Source organism: Natator depressus, chromosome 4 (assembly GCF_965152275.1).
Source record: "Natator depressus isolate rNatDep1 chromosome 4, rNatDep2.hap1, whole genome shotgun sequence".
NCBI lineage: Eukaryota > Metazoa > Chordata > Testudines > Cheloniidae > Natator > Natator depressus.
In genome coordinates this window covers 37,377,224-37,399,341 of record NC_134237.1, presented here as the reverse complement: position 1 = coordinate 37,399,341, position 22,118 = coordinate 37,377,224, and the positions used below count along the sequence as shown (strand labels likewise).

General features: G+C 43.2%; 1 pseudogene; it reads right to left on the bottom strand.

The window, feature by feature from the left end:
• Positions 1-19,098: 19,098 nt before the first annotated feature.
• Positions 19,099-21,803, bottom strand: LOC141986242 (uncharacterized; annotated as a pseudogene).
• Between the last annotated feature and the right edge of the window lie 315 nt (positions 21,804-22,118).

Here is a 22,118-nt window from a genome sequence, read left to right as displayed (position 1 = left end):
ATAAAATCCTGTCTTTTACTAACTAAACTTTATAACAGGTCCTAATTATAATGCGTATGGGAAACAGGATCCCAGTCTCAGACAGTCATTCCTTTTCTGTTATTCAAAAAGGGTGGCTGGCAGAATGAAATCAAAGTTTACATCCATTCTTATAGTACAATTATAAAATCCTGCTCCTACACTAGGCCATGCAGCCCTGAGAGGAAGGGCAGCCATGTTGACTCTGGCCACTAGACCACACTGCCCTGAGGCTAAAGGTGGTTGGACAGACTCAGCCACGGGGCTATAATGTCCCTTCCCACACCACAAAGGGAGGACCAGGTAAGTATACCCTGTGACACATGATTTAGTCTTCCATCTAAAACAGAGGAAATGACTGAATGATCCTTAAGACTTTTTAATGTGACTTTTTTTTTTTTGGTTTGCCTGTCATCTTTTCTTCATTATAGTAGATTTATACATCAGAATTAAAATACTTTGTTAGAGCACCATGTAGTTCTGTGCAATCTGTTAAAGAGTTTGAGTCCAACGTTAATTAATGTGATGACAAAATATCACAGTTAAATGATTCTTTGGTGCATTTGTCCAAACTTGACAAATAAGTCACATCTGCTCTGCGGTGCTGCATTTTTATTATTGTATATTTTTGGGTTTGTAATACAGTGCCAGCTAGTTGAAATCACCATAAGTAATCTTTAGAATTAATCAGGTGATAAATCATACAGCTCACTGGTATGCAGAGTGCCTCAGTGTTTTGGGGATGGATGAGTGGCTTATAGCAAAAGAAAGAAATGAAGAGTGTTTAACATAAAGAGTAATTAGGTTTAGAAATTAATATTAGAAGCAATGAAATTAATGTTTGTGCACTGTGATCTGCAAATTACAAATGTAAAATGGTACTTAAGATGATGTATTACACACTGGCGAATTGACATTCACAATTATGTCAAGCAACAGTTGAAAAAATATATAGAACTCATATCTAAGTTTGAAGATAGTGAGGAAATCCCATTTTAATGTTGTAATGATCTTTATAGAGGTTGGCACTAGGATGGATTATTCCCTTGGAAAAGTTCACACTGAGTACCTCTCTTTAAGAGGAAAAATAAAACAGGAGAACAGTGTCATTGGATCACTTCAGATTCTTTATGTGGAATATAATTTAAAATATTATAATGTATATTATTATATCATAATTATAACCAAAGATTCTTTATATGGGAGAAAATGGCTACTAAAACATTTTATTCAAGGTAAATTTAATTAGAGGTATTCTGGTAGATATATATCTCTCTTTCTAGTTTACCTGATGAATTACATTTAAAACAAGAGAAAACCTCAATTTAGGAAAACTTCTCTATAGAGCACTGGCCTGAATAGGGGTAGACTTAAGTATGTACTTAGTAGAGCTGGTTGAAACAATCTTCTGCCAGAAAATGCCATTGCAACTAAACTGATTTTTTTGTGAAATCTTGTGAATTTTAGGCAACTTTGTTTTGAAACCAAATTGGAAAAGACACCATACAAACATCAGAATATCCTGATTTGATGTTTTTGGAATGGGAAGGTTTTGATTTTTTTTAACTTGGTCAAAATAAAAATGAAACATTCTGATTGACCCAAAATGGAACATTTTTGGAATCTTGTTTTGTGGGGAAGATGTTGACATATTTTTTTTTCTTTTTATCCACATTAAGGATGAAATAAAAATTTGAAATCCTGAAATTTTGTTGTAACATGGAAATTTTCCATCCATCTCCAGTGCATAAGGGCCTTCCAAAAACTGAGGCCTAGGTTTGCATAAGTCAAAGGAAGAATAAAATAAGATTTTCTGCCTTTTAAGGAGTGGCTCTTTGGAGCTTGGGACATGGATATTTCGGATCCCAAAACGTTTATGATCCCATCAGTGGCAGCAGCAGGGAGGGTCGCATAATACATCCGGCTTTTTTATTTTTATTTTCCTCAATTTGACATCATACAACACTACTGGTATAATAGTAAGTAAAATCATGTGGATGCTGGCGTAGGCACCGACTCCATGGGCTGAGCACACCCCTGCCCCAATTCCCGGGCCCAGAGGAATCCGGCACCTATGAATGCAGGGTGGTAGGAGAACTACACCCCTTCAGTTCTGGCAGTGGTCTCTTCATTTTCATACCCTTTATGGCCATGTTATATTCACATTCTAGTATCACATGACTTGTCAAATTGTTTGGAGCTTCTAGTTAAAAATGTCCCAGTTATTTTGTAGAAAGGTGTGCTTAGCAAAGGGCTTAATTTAATGCTGCAGGAGTTTATTAAAAATAATTGATGTTTTCTTCAGTGAACACCCATGCTACTGTAACTTTAAAGAAATATTTATTCAGTGAAGTTGGCAGTGTAAGCATCCAGACTTTAATTTCAGTGCTGCATCAGAAAATACATGGTTTTAAGATCAGGCCAAATATCAACATAGTACTAAAATGAATGCTTTGGAATATAAGTCATACTAGTGGGAGTATTTTAGTAATGAGATTTGGATACTGAGTGAAGAAAGGGCAAGCATCAAAAGGTTAGAAGTTTGAAATGTTTATCTGTCTCTCTGAACTCTCAAATCTTTTAAGGCCCCCAAGCCTACAAAACCAACCCTACTTCATTAACACCCCCCTCCCCTTTTCCAGGAAATAATTTGGAGGGATGTTCCCTTGGTTTCATACCTTGAGACCCTAGTCACCTGGAGATACATTCAGGACAGTTATAAGATTTATTTACTTTACTGATCCAATATTACTATCAAGAAGGAAAAATAATGTTCTTAATGGATGCTTATCTTTTCAGTGAAACTAGTTTCACTTGTCAAAGTGGAGAATTCTTAAGTTTCAAGTGCTGGGATTTCTGTAAAAATAAATAAATAAATAAAAAATTCCAGTGTGATTCTGCCTTGTGAACAAAAACTATCAAGCCTTTCACCCTGCTAAGCTGGTTTCAAAGAAACAATCTGGGTACTTATCATGGCCCCAATGTCTAAAATATCCAAGCACTTCACAAGCATTTTATTAATTATCACTACACTGAAATAAGGAAGTAAAATACAGACAGATGGTTAAAAAACTATTTTTTTTCTCTGTGTAAAATCTTGATTTGTTTTCAGCAGAAATTTGAATAATAAAATCTAGTTTTCACGTGTTTGGTTTTTGAGTAAAAAATTGAAATTTTCCACAGAAAGCACTCTTTTTCATGATAAATGTTGTTTAGTTGAAAACCCAATTTTTAATTGAAAAATAGTTTCAATAGAACATTTTTGACCAACCCTAGCTATTTCCCCACTTTACAGATGAGGAACTGAGGTAAAGAGTAACCAACCTGCACAAGTTAAACTCTAATCAAATGACTCTCACTGTGTTATACTGATCTGTTTTTATACTCTTCCATGAAATGCCATGCACTTAAAGTAAAATAGAGCTTGTGGCCTTAAGAAGTTTAGGCAATTGGCTTCTCCTTTGTCCACATCTCTGGTAGTCACCCTATGAGTGAGAGTGCTGGATGATTATGAGGTAGAGAGGTGTGTGTGAAGAAGTTTCAGCCAAGAAGCTTTACTGGAATTTGGTATGTTTTGGTTTGGGTGAACTGCAGTGCTTGATCTCTGTGGCATGGGGTGCGTTGAGAAGTAAATTGTGAGTTAAACAAAATGGAATCTTCTGTTGTAACCTATATTTTAAGTAATAGACAGTAGTAATTAAATCATCCCAGCAGATGATTTAGTTGGGGTTGGTCCTGCTTAGAGCAGGGGGCTGGACTAGATGACCTCCTGTGACCCTTCCAACCCAGATATTCTGTGATTCTATGACTATGTAGGCTGAGCAATGGTTGTTAATGTATGTGTATACTTTTTGTACTGCAACTGGGAGTTTGTTCACGCTTGCTACAGAGAAAGTAAACTATTTTTCAGTCTCTTACAAAAAATTAAATTGACAGTTTTGATCTGCTAATGCAAGGTGATACCTGCTCAGGCATAGCAGAAATGTAGCCAAGAAAAAAGATCTTATTCTTAGAACCTACTTTCCCCTGGAAAAGTTATGCAAAATCCCATAGAAATCCTTGGTAGAGCTGGAAATGGAACACAGGTCTCTTGAGTTCCAGTTCAGTGCTGCACTCACAAGAACATCTTTCCTCTGCGGTTTTGTTTTCACTAGAAAGAAAAGGTGCATCCTTAAATTCATAGGTTCATAGATTATAAGGCTGGAAACCATTATGACCATCTAGTCTGATCTACTGTATTCTTGTTTGATCTCTGCTTGTGAACTCATGTGTAAACTAAAAACTCCTTGTCTTCAACTAGAGTTTACCCCAAGTTCCCTAATTTGAGGTAAGAATACACTTTTTCCCTAATAAAGGCAGAGCCTCAATCAATTGGTCTCCACTGGATATAAATTTATTGTGAAATTTTCCAAGCCACTGAAGAGATTTGAATGCCAACTGGACATCCAGATAACCAAGGAAGCTTTGAAAATGTCACCCATAGTAACAACCATATGTAAGGGGATTGTTGCCCCCTTACTAACAGTCAGTGGGGGTATTTTGGTTGGCTAGCTCCCAGTACTAAAAGGGGAAGGGTCTCTGGGAAATCAGGACCCTGACACTGACAGGCCCCAGGAACAATGGGGAGAGACCAATGCTCTGGGTCAGCCTGAATGACAGGGCGGGCAGGCTAATCAGGGAGTCAGGAGGCCAGGGAGGTCCCGTCCTCTGTGTGAGCTGGATTTGCCCGGGTCAGACAGAGTGGGGCTGAGCTAAGGAGAAAGCAGGGGCCCGAGCTGAGCTGGGGAGCAGACCTGGGCCAGATCCAAAGGGACCAGAAAAGCAGCCCAGAGAGAGCAGACCCTGTCCTGGGAGCAGAGCTGCAGCCCCAAAGCCAGAGGCACAGCGCAGAGAGAGCAGACTTGCCCTGGGAGGAGAGCTGTGTCAACCAGAGCCAGAGGGGCCAGAGAAACAGCCCAGGAAGCAGGTCAGTGCTGGGAGCAGAGTCACAGAAGCAGCCTGCAGAGCAGACCTGTCCTGGGAGCAGAGCTGCAGCAACCAGAGCCAGAGGAGCAGCCCAGGGAGCTGGAGGCAGAGCAGCAGCAGCAGTGCAGAGACAGAGCGGTGGAGCTGGGGCTGGAGCAGTCTGGAGGTGGGTGCGGTGAGCAGCTGGGGAGAGTGAGGGGGACCCTGGGCAGCAGGCCCAGCTCAGGGAGACGCCTCAGCCAAGGGGCTCTGCAGGCCAGGCTTGGATCATAACCCCAACAGGGTGGGGGCGATCCTGGGAAGAAGGGTCCTACCACTTAGAGCCTGAGAGCGTGTGGCCACTACCAGAGCAAGTGTCCAACTCACAGCATCCCTACAGCACAGCCAGGGCCTGAGAAGAAGGCCTGGGACTTACAAGGAACAGACTGTGAACTGCCCTGACATTTAAGAGACACTGTTTGTGATGTTCCCTGATGTGTTTCCTTTCACCTTTCCCATTTTCCCTTATTCTTTTTAAAATTAATTGTTGATTAAATAACTTGCATTTGCTTTAAATTGTATGTAATGGTCAGTGGGTCAGAGAAGTGCCCAGTGCAGAGAGAGTACCCCAGAGTGGGGACACCCTAGCCCCTGTCCTAGGTGACCACAGCCGGGTTGGGGGTTGAGCCCCCCAGGAATCCTGGGCCCAGCCTTGTTGGGGTTACGAGGACTCTGCCAGACAGGAGAGTGGAAGGGGAGTCCTCAAGGGCAGGGAGGCCACTGGGCAGAGGAAGTGGGAGCGAGGACTCAGATCCTTTCGCTAGCCCACTTCACTGGGGTAGTGCAGAAGCCAGGAAAGTTCCCCACAAGAGCGGGACTATTCTCCCGCTTACACATATATAACAGGGTGTTGTTGTTGTTTCCAATTTAATGTTTAATGTTTTTATAACAGTGAATGTAATTTGAAAATCTCCAGCTGGTCACAGATTGTGTCTGGGTATGATGTAGCTGGATTTCTCTTTAAACCATCACTGTGGTTTCAGTTCAGAAAAGTCCCAGAAATTTTAGAAAATGGCAAGGAAGTGTGTAACATCAGAATATTCCTCCAACCAATTTATTTGCCATTTTGTTTAGTGTATAAACATGGTGTTTAATGTAATTTCGTGTTTTTATTTCTGTATGAAAAAGGAGGCTGACAAAATACTACCATTATCTTCCAGAAACAACTATAGCAAAAGCGTCATTGACTGAAACGGTTGTGTGTGTGTGTATTTACAGAATCTAACCATTATAATGTTAAAAAAAATATTGTGCAAAATACACAAAAAACATATTAGAAAACAAATTGGGATCTTTAAAAATGAGATACAGTAAAACCGAAGGCAATAAAAATATTAAACAATTATCACAACGCCTCATGATTAATATTATATAAAATTGAAAGTTAACCCTCATTAGTAATCTTTGTCTCACCCAACTTTAAATACTCCAGCACAATCTCATAGTTATGTCTTACAAAGAGTTTCACTTTGTAAGCTATTGTACATAAAGAACAGATACAGCCATATGATCTCTCGGCCTTCCTGGGAACTTCTTTTCTACACGCTTATGGAAGAGATTTCACAAAGAATCATAGAGTATCAGGGTTGGAAGGGACCTCAGGAGGTCATCTAGTCCAACCCCCCACTCAAAGCAGGACCAGTCCCCAACTAAATCATCCCAACCAGGGCTTTGTCAAGCCTGACCTTAAAATGGTGGAATCTCCTTCCTCTAAGAGATTCCACCACCTCCCTAGGTAATCCATTCCAGTGGTTCACTACCTTCCTAGTGAAAAAGTTTTTCCTAATATCCAACCTAAACCTCCCGCACTGCCACTGCCACTTGAGACCATTCCTCCTTGTTCTGTCATGTGCTACCACTGAGAACAGTCTAGGCATCCTCTTTGGAACCCCCTTTCAGGTAGTTGAAAGCAGCTATCAAATCTTCCCACTCATTCCTCTCTTCTGCAGACTAATTAATCCCAGTTCCCTCAGCCTCTCCTCAAAAGTCGTGTGCTCCAGCCCCCTAATCATTTTTGTTGCCCTCCGCTGGACTCTTTCCAATTTTTCCACATCCTTCTTGTAGTGTGGGGCCCAAAACTGGACACAGTGCTCCAGATGATGTGTCAACAATGCTGAACAGAGGGGAATGATCACGTACCTCGATCTGCTGGTAATACTCCTACTTATACAGCCCAAAATGCTGTTAACCTTTTTGGCAACAAGGGCACACTGTTGACTCATATCCAGCTTCTCATCCACTGTAACCGCTAGGTCCTTTTCTGCAGAACTGATGCCTAGCTGCTTGGTCCCTAGTCTGTAGCAGTGCATGGGATTCTTCCGTCCTAAGTGCAGGACTCTGCACTTGTCCTTGTTGAACCTCATCAGATTTCTTTTGGCCCAATCCTCCAATTTGTCTAGGTCCCTCTGTATCCTGTCCCTACCTCCAGCGTATCTACCTCTCCTCCCAGTTTAGTGTCATCTGCAAACTTGCTGAGGGTGCAATCCACACCATCCTCCAGATCATTTATGAAGATATTGAACAAAAGCGGCCCCAGGACCGACCCCTGGGGCACTCCACTTGATACCGGCTGCCAACTAGACATAGAGCCATTGATCACTACCCATTGAGCCCGACAGTCTAGCCAACTTTCTATCCACCTTATAGTCCATTCATCCAGCCCATACTTCTTTAACTTTCTGGCAAGCATACTGTGGGAGACCGTGTCAAAAGCTTTGCTAAATTCAAGGAATAACAGGTCCACTGTTATATACTTCTGATACGTCCACTGTTCATATAGTTCTGATATTTGCCTGTCAAAGGCTTAATTTAGCTATGATAAAAAGTCCGTCAAGCCATTCATCAATAAAAGATTATGTTTCTTTGTTCCAAGTATGGTCAACAACAGAGTTGCTGAGGATAAGATGGTGGCTGAGAGCTTTATAAAAGTTCATCACCGGAATATCTGAATATGATAAAGTCCTTAAAGTCATAGGGGGAAGGCTGGTTCAAGTGGAAGTTGGACTTCTTACACACACGTCCCATAATATCAATGCATTTACTTTGAAAACCTAACTCCATCTTGGAGCTATCAGTTGGGAATGCTGTGATACTGCCACTTAAAGATTCACCCAACATCTGCTTAACATTTAATTGAGAAGGGGGTGTGTTGCAAGGGGGTGTGTGTGGGCAGACCAATCTCCTAGAATCTGGAAGGCACTATAGAAGGTCATTCCTCTCCAGTGTCATTCCCTCTTACCCACTTGGAGTGAAGTCACAGAATTTGGCCTTGAGCAGGGGAAGAAGTTTCTCAGCCACACTTCATAGCCACCAATTGGATTTTCTTAGCTTTCTACATGCACAAAGTCTAGCTAAAGGACACAAATTTGGGCCAGGATTTGTTCAAGGATTCTTATTCCGACAAGTTGTTCAGTGTTCAAATTGCACTTTGAGGTAATTAAAGTAGATGTCACTGTGTGGTTACAGCACAGGAATGGGAATCAATATTCCTGTGACGTTAAGATCAGTCACTTACCCTGTATGATTCCATTTCTTCACCTGTAGAATGGAGATAAAACTTCCCTGCCTCCCAGAGATAGTTTGTGGTTAAATTCATGAATGTTTTTAAAGCATTTTCAGATTGTTGAATGGAAGATACTATATCAGCACAATGAATTACTACTAAACAAATTTGGCAATTGCAATGAAGGTGTTTTAAAGGAAAAGCTGATATAGCATGTAAATATATCTATCTGAAACATTTTTTTTTCTAAATGAATGACCTAGCTGTTCCAAATATTTATATATATAATATTAGTGGCATTCAGACCTTTCTGAGTTAGCAATGGAAGAAGTGCCTAGAATGCAGGACAGTGCCTAGAATGGGGGGACAGTATTACAGCAGAGGCCTCACCAGTACTGACTAGTGAAAAACAATTACCTTATGTAGACATTAAATAGAGATTATGACCAATTACTGATATGTTCATTTTAAATTATTAAAAGAAGTTTGTGTCTAGTGGTTAGAACAGGAGCCTGAAATTCAGAGGTTTTGGCACTGATATATACTGTGTGGCTTTGAGCTAAGCACTTAACCTCTCTGTTGTTCAGTTTACTGTGGAAGTAATTATGGGTGCAATTATAATTACATTAATTAGTTACCACCTCTGTCTGGGAGATAAAGTGCTTTGAGATCTGCAAAATGAAAGGTAATGTAACTGCCAAGTATTAATTACATTTCATGACTCTGCTATATATTCATTGTTTGTTCAGGGTACCAGGATGCACAAAAAATAAATTACAAAAAAAAAAGCAAAAAAACACTAATTTCTTGAAGACTCTTTGAATGTTCAACAAGCCTTGAAGAAAGTCCACATTATTCTCTTCTTCTTCATTCTTTTCTTTTCTTTTTCTTATGTTGTTAATAACTATAGTGTCCTTTATATGGTTTTACATTATGTTGTTAGAGATAAAAGGTCAGAACTAGTTTTGTCTTTGAGGAAAATATTAGATATTAAAAAGGAAATCTTCCTATTAAAAGAAATTTGATAATGAAAGTTGGGCATGAATTTAAAACTACCATTACACTTTAAACATAAATGTGTTAGACTGAAATAACAAAATTACAGTGGACGATAAATAAAACTATAGTTTTATTGCTACAGCAAAATGAATTTTTTATAACCATGGAAATTATAATATTGCTAATGGAGAAATCTTTCTGAGAAGCAGACCAGACTGTCGATCCCATTTCAGCACATACAAAAAGCATTCATCATAGTTCAGTCAGCTTTCTTTTATCTGTAGCAAATTGTCATATGTGGTTGATGTGATTTATGATTTAGATGACAGTAGCAAAAACCAGTAAAATAACCATAGTGCCAAATCCTACTCAGTTTACTTTTGCCATAGAAAAATAAAGCAAGGTGAGCAAGACTTGGTGCTAAAGGCATAACAGAAAATTGTTAATCGACATAATTAAATGTGTAACTGTTTACCATGCCAACATAACTTAAAACTTGTTTAATTGACTTCCAGTGACACAAAATTTGGTCTTGTCTGTAGGGTTTAACACAATATTTACTGTGCTCCATCTGCACTGACTCTTTGCTTGTAAAAATAATATTGGGGACATTTAAAATGTTTACTTGTTAAAAATGTCCTCAGACATAAACAAAATTATAAAATAATTTGGTCAACCTGTCTTCTCCCAGCCCCAAGTATCTATATTTTCATTTTCAATCTTTTTATACTAGCGGTAAAACATTAGAAAGAGCACTGCTTACAAGTAAATTAGGAAATGTATTCTCATATTTCATATTGCATTTGAGCACATTTAAATCTGAATTCTTTAACACACAACAACAATATTTTACATTGCTCTTCTGTTGTCCATATTTCAAATCAGCCTTGACTTAACTAGCGCTCATACAGAAGAGCTAGATAAGCTGAATTACCTGCTAAGTACGGTTGCACTAACTGATCATTTCCAACATTTTTTCAGGTGTGTGGTAGAACCTAATGATTAATGCACATTTTGGATTAGCGCTTTCATTACAATAATACTCCAAGCAATTTGAATACATCTCACAAATCTATAAAAGAATTTTTGTATACAGTTATAAATGATCGTTATACTCCATTCCAAGAATTAATGGAAACCAGTTAGGTTTTCTAAGTGTTCAAAGTCTCCACTTTCTATGTAAAAGGGTTGTCTGCTCTGGGTTAAAAGCCTTTGACTTATCACCTCAATGACATCACTGTTAAAGTTTGGCAGAATCACTGCTCCTGTGAGATAGATATAATGGAATCTGTGAGGGCTCCATTCTACGAGTGACTAGGACTTTGAGTCTACCACTAGCACTTTCATTTGAGTGAAATTGCATTTTATGTTTAAAAATATCATTTTGGAATAAAGGCATGTGTGGCATCAATATTTTCAGCAAAATTACAATTATAATAGATGCATATGCAACTCATTAGCTATTAGCAAGGTCTATCTGTAACTATGGTCTGCAGGAATCAGAGCAGCAGGTATTTTATTTATTTTTATTTAATTCCACTTCCCATTCGCTCAGTAATAACTGGTAAAATGCTATCTGTGCTGTAGCTTGGTACTCAACTGTTGTACAATGCAGCTAATAAATGGACTTGATGTCCCTAAACCTACAGTTTTCAAAGATTTTAATATTCCAGTGGCATCCCCAAGTATGATGGGATAACAGTACTGAATGTCTTTGTTGGCAAACTCTGAAGTAATTCCCAGGAGTACAACCCACCAGCTTGATTCCGATTTCGCAGCTGATGTCAAATCATAATTGATTCAAATGGTCCCATATCAATATGCAAAATAATCACCGGAACAATTCTAAAATACCATATTTAGATTCTCCCCAAAAGATCCCAAATGCAACTGATTAAGGGTGTGATCCTGCAAGGTACTGATTCTGCCTTTAAAGGGACTTTGATTAATCATGTTTATTACAATAGTGCCTAAGGGCCAGCCTAGAGTGGGAACCCATTGTGATAGGCACTGTACTAGTACTGTACTGTACTGTGATAGGCACTGTACTGTGCCAGACTAGTAGATGGTCCCGGATGCAAAGAGCTTATGATCTAAATAGATAAGACAGACAAAGGGTGAGAGTTGGTATTTAACACACAAGCAGCATAAACTATGTGTTGGTAGCAAATGTCATGTTAGTTTCACAGTGCATGGTTTTGTTCGGGGGTGTTACTTAGGAGGGGTTCAGTACATAGAAAGAAAGGAGGGGGACAAGTCAGGGGACAAGATGGTGCAGGTGTGAAATGAAGCTGAGATAAAGAGACTGTAAGAGAAGAGGAGGTGGAGCAGGAGCATGGGCAGCTTGTGAACCTCCTCTTTGGGGAGGCTATCCCCCGGCTCTGCCCTTTCTGCCAGAGGCCCCGCTCCCTCATCCACTGGAGCCTCTTCTCCCTTCCCCATGGCCAAAAGTGCCCTACCCCAGCCATGCCGGCCCGAGCTGCTGGCCCAACCCCTAAGTTTCTGGCTGACCTGAGCACCAGCCTGTCCCCTGGCTGGACCAAGCCCCAAGCTCCTGGCTGCCAGTGGGAGCTGAGCCCTTGCCAGCTTCAGGGGAGAGGGGGAGTGAGGGTGGGGCCTTGGGGCAGAGCATGGGTGAGGCCACGGCCTAGGTTGGGAAGGCTTACCCTCCCCTGGCCTTTGATACCCGCCACCCATGAGCAGGAGGTTTGGAGGAAACAGCCAGTCAGCAGAGAGCAGAAAAGGTCTAGTCAAAACTGTAGAAAGTTTTTGGAATGGCCAAAGGACTAAAGGTGCCTGCTTTGGCTGCTTCTGTCCACACCAGCTGGAGTCTCTGGCTGGCTCCTCTCTGCAATGTTCACATTGTGGAAGGTGTCTCCTATTCTTAAAGTTAGATTTATGCTACCTTGCTGAACTGGGGCTATTGTTTTATGCTTTTGCATCAGACCTAGAATTAAGCTATTATGACAAATTAGGATTTATATATTTCACATATGTGATAATCTGGGCCCCCTTATTGTTCGTGAGAGAATAACATGTTGTTTTGTATCTTTTAAAACAGCAAGGGTGCTGAACCTATTTAGAAAATATGATTTTTGTGTCTCAAGAGTATTTTGGAATCTGAGGGCCATTTTTGTCATTTGAAGCGACATACCTTTGAGAAATAGGAGGCAGCAGAACACAAATGGTCTCTCCAAGTCTACAGTGGAAAGGGCCATACTGACCCATTAACTATTGATTACTGGAACATCTCTGTTGGCACGCACATGACACTAGATTAATCAGGGTGGGAAGAAGGAAAACCACTCTTCCCCGGGTTGTACTCCTAAAACAAAGATAGACTTTGTCTTCATATATGGAAAATTGTTTTATTGACAGCAAGCTAACTAACATCCAATAATAGCTCACTGGTAAATCCTAGGTGGAGGCAAGGTACTTGTAGTGTTTAGCATGAGGTAACTAGGTGAGGTCAGCTATACCACTTGCCCATGGTGACTTTGCTTAGTTTACCTCAGTGTAAAACTAAAGTGCTTTGTAGCCACTAGGATTTTACTGTAAGATAGATAATGTGCTAGTTATCCCACAGTAAAAACTTGTTTGTCAGTGAAGATATAATCGAGGTCTATAACATATGTTAATATATCCCTAGAACCAGCAGGGAGGGTAGATTTTTAGAAGAACAGAGATGTTGGCTAGGAATAGAATCATAGGACTGGAAGGAACCTTGAGGGGTCATCTAGTCCAGTCCCCTGCACTCATAGCAGGACTAAGTATCTAGACCATCCCTGAAAGGCGTTCGTTTTAACCTGCTCTCAGGGCCATCCTTAGGCATAGGCAGCACAGCATACGGGGCTGTGTAGGGCACCCAAAAATTTGGGCCGCCCCTTGGGTCTTAGTGTCCACCTTCCTGCCTCTTCCTATCCCTGTTCTGACCCTTCCTGCAGGCTCCCACAGCTAGCTGCTGCAGCCTGGTGACTCTTATTCTGGAAGGGATCTAGTAACTTAACAGTGAAAAAGGATTCCAGCCTGCCAGACCTATTAGCACAACACTGAAACTGTTAAAGAGTCATTAAAGTGGTAATGAAGCCATTTAATAGGCATTTGCCAACCCCCAGGTATATACTGTGAGTTTCTGAATTTACTGACAAAAACAGTTGTGCATGACTGTAATATTTACTCAGAACATGTTAGTCTACAGGACCTTAGTTTAAAATCTGCTTTAAAATATTTCCTTAGTGTGTTGCTGAAGATGATAAAATCACATCTCTAAAAAATCCTTAAAGAGAGCCTGTAAAGGGACAACACCCCTTTCCTGCGAGATAGTTGGATAAATGAGTTTCCCTTTCTTTACTTCTGACTATTTGATGAACTAATTTCAAGAGAACCCTCTAGCAAAATCAGTACCTTAGTAAGATATAAAATCCTTTGTTATCCCTAAAATCTTTGGAAACATTATTTTTTAAAGTTGGTGAAATTTCACAAATGTCTATTTTATGGAAATCACACAAAGTAAATTAGTGTTCCCTTTTTCTAAAAGCAATGAACATTGTTATGAACACACTAAACCTCTGTGACTGATTAATTTAAAATAATATCTTTGTTTCAGTGAGTTAAATATGTAGTAATCTGGAATGATTACTTTATGAAGGCTTAAAGGTACATTTAAAATATAAAATCAGCTTAGATATACTGATTAAGAAAATGTAAAACAGAGAAGAGCTGCATCATGTATTCCATAATATTTAATGTTGTATTCAGCAGGACAGCTGACTTGCCCTTACTACAAAGTTTTTGCAAATAAATCTCTGACAAACTTCAGAATATATCAAAAAACCTGTGATTGACATTTTTTGATCCCAAATTTAGTGCTTTTAATTAGGTACCTTCTGCATGTCCAGTTTTCACCTTCTTGCATGCAGTGGAAAACATGCTCCATTTTCTTTAGAAAGAAATTGCAGAAGAGTATTTTTTTTCAAATGTCATTTGTTTCATTTGGGTTCAGGGATTTGCGTGGAAGAGGGTGTTCAGGGAGGAGGAGGGAGACAGTGGGGAGAGGGCGGGGCCTGGCCAGAGTGGGGGCGGGGCCTGGGGCAGAGCAAGAGTGGCATATGGGCAGGCCCACAGGTGGTCTGGGGAGCTAACCTCCCCAAGCAGCAGCTTCACCCACTGCCCACGACAGCAAAGTAAGAGTGGGTTGGCTCCCGCACACCCACTGCGAACTGCAGTCTCCTTAGGCAGAGGACGTGAGGGAGAGGCTACGGTGCTCTCTGCGGAGAACTGTGATATCCGGCTCAGTATCCTTTGCTGCTTTGTCCCTCCCCCCAGCCATGAGTACGATTCCGGGCTGCTCATCGGGCATAGGGGCACCAGTTTAATACTACTGCATAGGGCCACATAAATCCTAAGGACGGCCGTGCCTGCTCTTAAAAATCTCCAATGATGGAGATTCCACAACCTCCCTAGGCAATTTATTCCAGTGCTTAACCACACTGACCATTAGGAAGTTTTTCCTAATGTCCAACCTAAACCCTTGCTACAATTTAAGCCCATTGCTTCTTGTCCGATTCTTAGAGGTTAAGAAGAACAATTTTCTCCCTCCTCTTTGTAACAACCTTTTATGGACTTGAAAATTGTTATCGTGTCCCCTCTCAGTCTTCTCTTCTCCAGACTAAACAAGCCCATTTTTTTCAATCGTCCCTCATGGGTCATGTTTTCTAGACCTTTAATCATTTTTGTTGCTTTTCTCTGGACTCTCTCCAATTTGTCCACATCTTTCCTGAAATGTGGCACCCAGAACTGGACACAATACTCCCGTTGAGGCCTAATTAGCACAGAGTAGAGTGGAAGAATTACTGCTCATGTCTTGCTTACAGCACTCCTGCTAGTACATCCCAGAATGATGTTTGCTATTCTGCAACAGCAGTATATTGTTGACTCATATTTAGCTTGTGGTCCACTATGACCCCCATATCCCCTTCCACAGTACTCCTTCCTAGGCAGCCTTTTCCCATTTTGTATGTGTGCAACTGATGGTTCCCTTCTAAAGTGGAGTACTTTGCATTTGTCCTTATTGAATTTCATCCTATTTACTTCAGACCATTTCTCCAATTTGTCTAGATCATTTTGAATTTTAATCCTATCCTCCAAAGCACTTGCAACCCCTCCCAGTTTGGTATCATCTGCACACTTTGTAAGTGTTGCCGGCACCCAGTGCCAGAGGCGAACAACAGCAGGGGTTCGTTACCCGGTATGCATCACTCACTAATCACAACGGGGTGGAGAAGCAGAAAAGTTTATTTGCAGCTGCAAACAAGGTACAGGGAGAATAGAATCTCAAATCCTGCACACCGGAGCAGGTCATTACACACACTTTTATATTCCTTAATGCTACCGTACTACACATCAGCCAATTAAAACTTTGCACAAATACTCTGCCTTCCTTATATGGGTTACAACAATGTTTATTTCCTGAAACCTCTAACAAGCATTCCTAGCAACTTAAACAACCAGCACATCCTGTCTGGCCTTGTAGCTGTCTCTCCTATCCTTTAACTTGGCGTCAGCAAACCTTACACTATAAGGCATTGTCTGCAGCTGCAACATTGTTTTAAGAGCAAAAGAGCTTACTCAAACCAGCCAGGGCTGAATTCTATTAAGGGGGGTTGAGAAGAAGCCCTTAGGCCTTCAGCAGGGAGACCTCCTCGACCCTTATGGCCTTCCATCCCCTCAACTTAACTAGTGGCCATGCCCTGGGGTCTCCAACAATTCCCTGCTTTGAGAATACTCATTTCTATTGCTTAGCCACGGGGAAAGGCCCCAACCAGAAAATAGAGAGCCTAACCAATCCTCCCCAGTTTGCTGATGAGTGCCCTTTGTCAGCTGCTTTAGGCATTGTAAATCAGCTTCTACGGATGGCCCTGCATCTATTATATTAAAGCAACACATGCCTGCAAACTCCTGAAATAGGTGACCATGGCGTAGAAGCAAATAGTCCACAGCCAGCGTGTTCTGTAGCATACTCTGACGTACTTCCCCTAACTCATGTGAGAGTTGGGCCAGGACGGTTGAGGTTAAGTTAATGGCCTTTGCCACCGTGCAGGCAAGGTGCTCTACTGCGTGATAATTATGCACCACAAGCCCAGGGATACCAACTAAAGAAAAGGCCAGAGCTGCTCCCTCACTCTCTGAGAATAAGGTTACCTCTGACCTACAGGTGGAATCAAGGGGAATAGCATCCCTTTTATGACGGGCAGATAACTGCGGAGGGTATGGAAAAATCAATGGGGCCACACGACCAAGAGAGCAGGGACCCCCAGAACTATTGGCCGGGACATAGGAATACGCATGTCTGCCACATATAAGGAGCCACCCTGCTGGCAATTTCATGTGCCCGTAGGCAAAGGAGATTTCCACACTGTTATTACATTTAAGTTCTTCATTGGTGAGGTTTTCCCCAATGTGAGTAGCATTTACAAACCTCATACAAGAGGGGGCAGGGTTGTATTGGCTAGGAAATAAGAAAACATGGAGGCATCTAACTTATACTGGGCAGATCCAAGGGTTTATAAATCAGTATAAGTAAATGTTTTATTTATGGTTTTTAACAGGGAATAATGCTGAACCAGGGTTGGGGCTGCACATACACCAATAAAACAAGTCTCCATGATTGCACCCACTGAAAATGTATGTGGCAAACAAAACGATGTTGCGTTCACTGCACTCTGGGCCAGTGCCAGCCAGGTATTTATGGGTACAATGCCTGAAACAGCAGTACCGGTTAGGCACATGGTCAAGAGGGGGGATAAAATATACCCTCCCATCTATTTTTCTGCCTTCCCGGTGGGCTGCTGTTTAAATAGTAATTTTAGTCCAAGATCGTCAGTGGAGGGGGCTGAATGCACGGTCCACCTTTCAGCCGGGGGGGGGGGGGGGTTAACACCGCTTTCAGCCGGGTATAATGAATCCAATTCTTGTGTCCCTCGACCTTTGCTGCCGTGTGGGAGACCAGCAGGACGGTATAGGGTCCTTTCCACTTTTCCTGGAGGGGCTCGTCTTTCCAGGTACGTACGAGCACTGAATCACCAGGCTGCAGGGAGTGGATGGGCGAGTCCAAGGGTAGAGGCTGGGAATCCTTAGTATACCTGTGAAGAGACAAAAGAACAGCAGACAGGGAACACATATACTGAGACAGAAACCCATTCCCCAATTCCCACTCTCCCCCTGACACAACCGGTGTACTATTCATAGGCCATGCCCTTCCAAACATAATTTCAAAGGGACTGAGCCCTAATCTACCCTTCGGGAGAGCACGGATGTGGAGCAGAACTAGGGGCAGGGCATCAGGCCACCGTAGGGAGGCCTCCTGGCATACTTTCGAGAGATGTCGCTTAAGGGTCTGATTGGTCCGCTCCACTACCCCACTGGCTTGCGGTCTCCAGGGTGTATGGAGTTTCCAGGGAATCTGTAAGGCGTCTGAGATGCTTTGGATGATTTTTGACGTGAAATGTGTTCCATTGTCAGATTCCATCCACTGGGGAAGTCCAAAGCGAGAAATAATCTCCTTAACAAACTTGAGAGCCACTGTCCTGGCAGTGCAATTGCGACATGGAAAGGCTTCCGGCCATCCGCTGAATCTGTCCACTATAACAAGGAGATACTTGAACCCTTGGGTCCGGGGAAACTCAGTAAAGTCTATTTGCCACATCCATCCGGGGCCTGGAGTGGGTTCCAGGGCCGCTGGTGGTATTGGGTGTCCTGGCCGGGGGTTATTCTTTTGACAGACTAGGCATTCCGCCTGTACCTGGGCAGCCAGGGGTCTGAGTCTGGAGGTTATGAAGTACTTTCCCATTAGTTGGATAAGTGCCTCCCTGCCAGCATGAGTGGTTTGATGTAATTTCTGTAATACTGGCAGAATTAGGCCCTTTGGTAAGAGGACTTTCCCTTCCGGGGAATGAAGCCATCCTTCCTTTTCCTGGAGACCAAGTTTGTCAGCTAGCTGTTTCTCCTCCCCAGAATACTGAGGGGTCGGGAGCTCCCCCACTGATGGGATAAAGGCATGCAATAGGTGTTCTCAGTCTGAGGGGACATCAGGGTGGCAGCATGCTTCGCCTCTCTATCTGCCCTGGCATTACCCCCGGTCACATCTTGATCCTCCCTCTAATGGGCCTTACAGTGTACCACTGCCACTTCCAAAGGGAGTTGCACTGCCTCTAGAAGCTGGAGAATTTGGGGCCCGTACTTGACTGGGGAGCCTTGGGCTGTCAGCATTCCCCTCTGCTTCCACAGGCCAGCATGAGCGTGCAGCACACCAAAAGCATATTTGGAATCAGTGAAAATATTGACCCGTTTTCCTTTGGACAGTTCGAGTGCACAGGTCAGAGCCACTAGCTCAGCCAGCTGGGCAGAGGTCCCAGCAGGCAAACTTTCAGCTTCCATGGTGTCATTGAGGGTCACAATAGCATAACCCGCCCTTCTTTGCCCATTTATCACCATGCTGCTACCATCAGTGTACCACTCATAATCTGCATTTGGGAGGGGCACATCCTTCAAGTCCGGGCGGCTAGAATATTGGGCATCTATGATCTCCAAACAGTCATGTTCCTGTTTCTCAGTTTCTGGTAAGAGGGTGGCAGGGTTAAGGGATGGACAAGGCTGCAGCGTGACCTCAGGGTTCTCTGAGAACTTTGCTTGGTATCTTGCCATACGCGCTTGTGTGAGTTAGAGACCGCCCTTAACATCCAGTAAAGCGCGTACCATGTTGGGGGAAAAACCTGTATTGTTCCCCCTAGTGTCAGTTTTTCTGCTTCTGCCAGGGTCAGGGCGGTGGTTGCCACTGCCCACAGGCACGCTGGCCAGCCCTTGGCTACTTGGTCCAGTTGTTTAGAAAAATATGCCACCAGACGTTTCCATGCTCCTAGCAGCTGTGTGAGTACTCCCAGGGCCACCCCCTTTCGTTCATGTACATACAACTGAAATGGTTTGGAGAGATCTGGCAGACCTAGAGCCGGGGCTTCCATCAGCTTTCTTTTTAGGATTTTAAATGCCCTGTCAGCCTCTGGGGTCCAATGAAAGGGGTCATGGTCTGCTCCTTTTACACAGTCGTACAGGGGTCTAGCCCATAGTCCAAACTCTGGGATCCATATCCTACAGAAGCCTGCCATCCCCAGAAATGCTCTGAGCCGCTTGCGATTACTTGGGATAAGAACTTGGCATATGGCTTCCTTCCTCTCATTTGAAAGCTGGTGTTCCCCCTGCCGTATGTAGAACCCGAGATACTGTACCTGCGGGAGAGCAATCTGACTCTTACTTCGTGCTATCCAACATCCTCGGAGTCCCAGACAATTCAGGAGACTCACGGTGGCTTTAAGGCAGGGAGTTAAGCCCACAGTGGCAATTAATAGATCATCTACATATTGCAAAAGGAGGGCTTCCTCATTATCCCACTCCTCCAGATCTCTGGCCAAAGCCTGACCAAAGAGGGTGGGGGAATTTTTAAACCCCTGGGCTAACACTGTCTAGCAAAGTTGCTATTTAACTCTGTTCCAGTCCTCCCATTCGAAGGAGAAAATCTCCTGTGCTGAGGTGTCAACTGGGATGGCAAAAAAGCATCTTTTAAATCAAGAACTGAAAAATGGGTATACTGTCCCCCTGTAGAAGCCAATAGGGTATACGGGTTAGGGACAAGAGGGTGCAGAGTCTTAACCCATTCATTAACTGCCCTTAGGTCTTGTACCAGCCGGTACGTGCCATCAGGTTTCTGTACGGGTAAAATGGGAGTGTTCCAGGCTGACTGACATTACCGGAGAATACCGTACATTAGAAATCCATCTGTGGTTTCCTGTAACCCCTCTCTGGCTTCCTTCTTGATTGGATATTGCTTTACCCACACCGGTCCTTTCCCGGGTATGAGCTGGACATGAATAGGGGTTTGGTGAGTAGCTTTTCCTGGAATCCCTGATGCCCACACAAGGGGATACACTTGAACCCTTGGCTATGCAAGCCCCAGAATGGGACCAGTGGGAAGTTCAACTGCAAGGGTCATAATCCATGCATTTTCAGGGGGTAAGGTAAGGGTTATTTCATCTTGAGTAAAATGCAGGGTGGCACCTAGGCAACACAGCAGGTCCCATCCCAGCAATAGTGTTGGGCATTCAGGGAGGTATACCAGCTTATGGGATATGGTTCTGTTTCCCAAAGCACATTCTGCTGGGGCATACACTAGGCACTTGGTATCTTTGCCTGTGGCTCCTGTCACAGTGCGGGAGTCTGCTACTGGCAACTGAAGGGGCTGATTTACAGCAGTTCGCGCCGCTCCAGAGTCCACTAAAAAATCTATTTCTTCATTTCCCACCCGCATTTTTACTCGGGGTTCCGGGGGTAGGATGATCCGTCTCCCCTGACACCCCTATTCCTGTTCTTCTGTCGCCATCATAGAGGTACCCCCCCTTTCCTTCTTGTTTGGGCACTCATTCTTCCAGTGTCCCTCTTGCCGACACAGGGCACACTGATTGCGCCCCAGTTGTCTCTCCCACAGGCCTGGACGTCCGCGTCCACGGCCCCTTCCTTCTCGTTCACTTCCCTTCGTGCCTGCCTGCACCGCCGCTACCATCAATCTCACTTGCTTCTTCTCCTTCTCCACTTCTCTTAAACTATACACTTGATTTGCTGCTTCTAAAATCTGTGCCATGGTCATACCCATCAAATCCTCCTTTTTCTGTAGCTTTCTCTTAATGTCGGGGGCTGCCCTGCTTGTAAATACTCCTTTAACAATTGCCTCAGCTTGCGGACCATTAGGATCTGCATTGGTATACTGTCGGATCGTGTCTCGAATGCGCTGTAAAAAGGCTCCAGGGCTTTCCTTTGGATCCTGCACTACCTCATATGGTTTAGTCCAATTATGCTGTCTGACAGCTGCGTGACGGAGTCCATACAGTAGCAGCTCCTTATAGGAGATGAGGTGGGTCATAGCCTGATTGTCATTTGGGTCCCACCTAGGATCCTTTATAGGAACCTGATCATCTGGGATCGGGACATTGTTACGGTCCTGGTCATATCGCCTTTTTGCTTCCTCCCTTGCTTTAGCTATGACCTGTTCTCGTTCAGCCTCAGCCAGTAATGTTTGCAGAAGGACATTACAATCATCCCAGTCTGGCTTGTAGCTACTAAGACATCCCTCAAAAACCGATACAAACTTGCTTGGGTTGATAGAAAATTCTCCAGCCTGTGCTTTGAAAGCGGCCAGGTCCATAGGATTAAAAGGTGCATGAGTATAGACCTGCATGGTAAGGGCTGGCCTACCCTCAGCTGCATTTCAGGCAATTTTAGTCTCGGTAAGTAACGGGTATATTCCAGCAGATGGAGCTCGAACCTCACTATGAGCTTCACTAGGAATCTTACTCTGAGCCTCGCTCTGTGTGGGTGTAGGGGCCGAAGGAGCCTCACTCTGTGTGGGTGTAAGGGCCGAAGGAGCCTCACTCTGTGTGGGTGTAGGGGCCGAAGGAGACGCCGGATCTGCCATTACATTTGGGGTGGGGGTCCGGGGACTGACATTAATTGCTACCGGGCCAATCAGGGTTAAATTACAGCATTGTAAAAT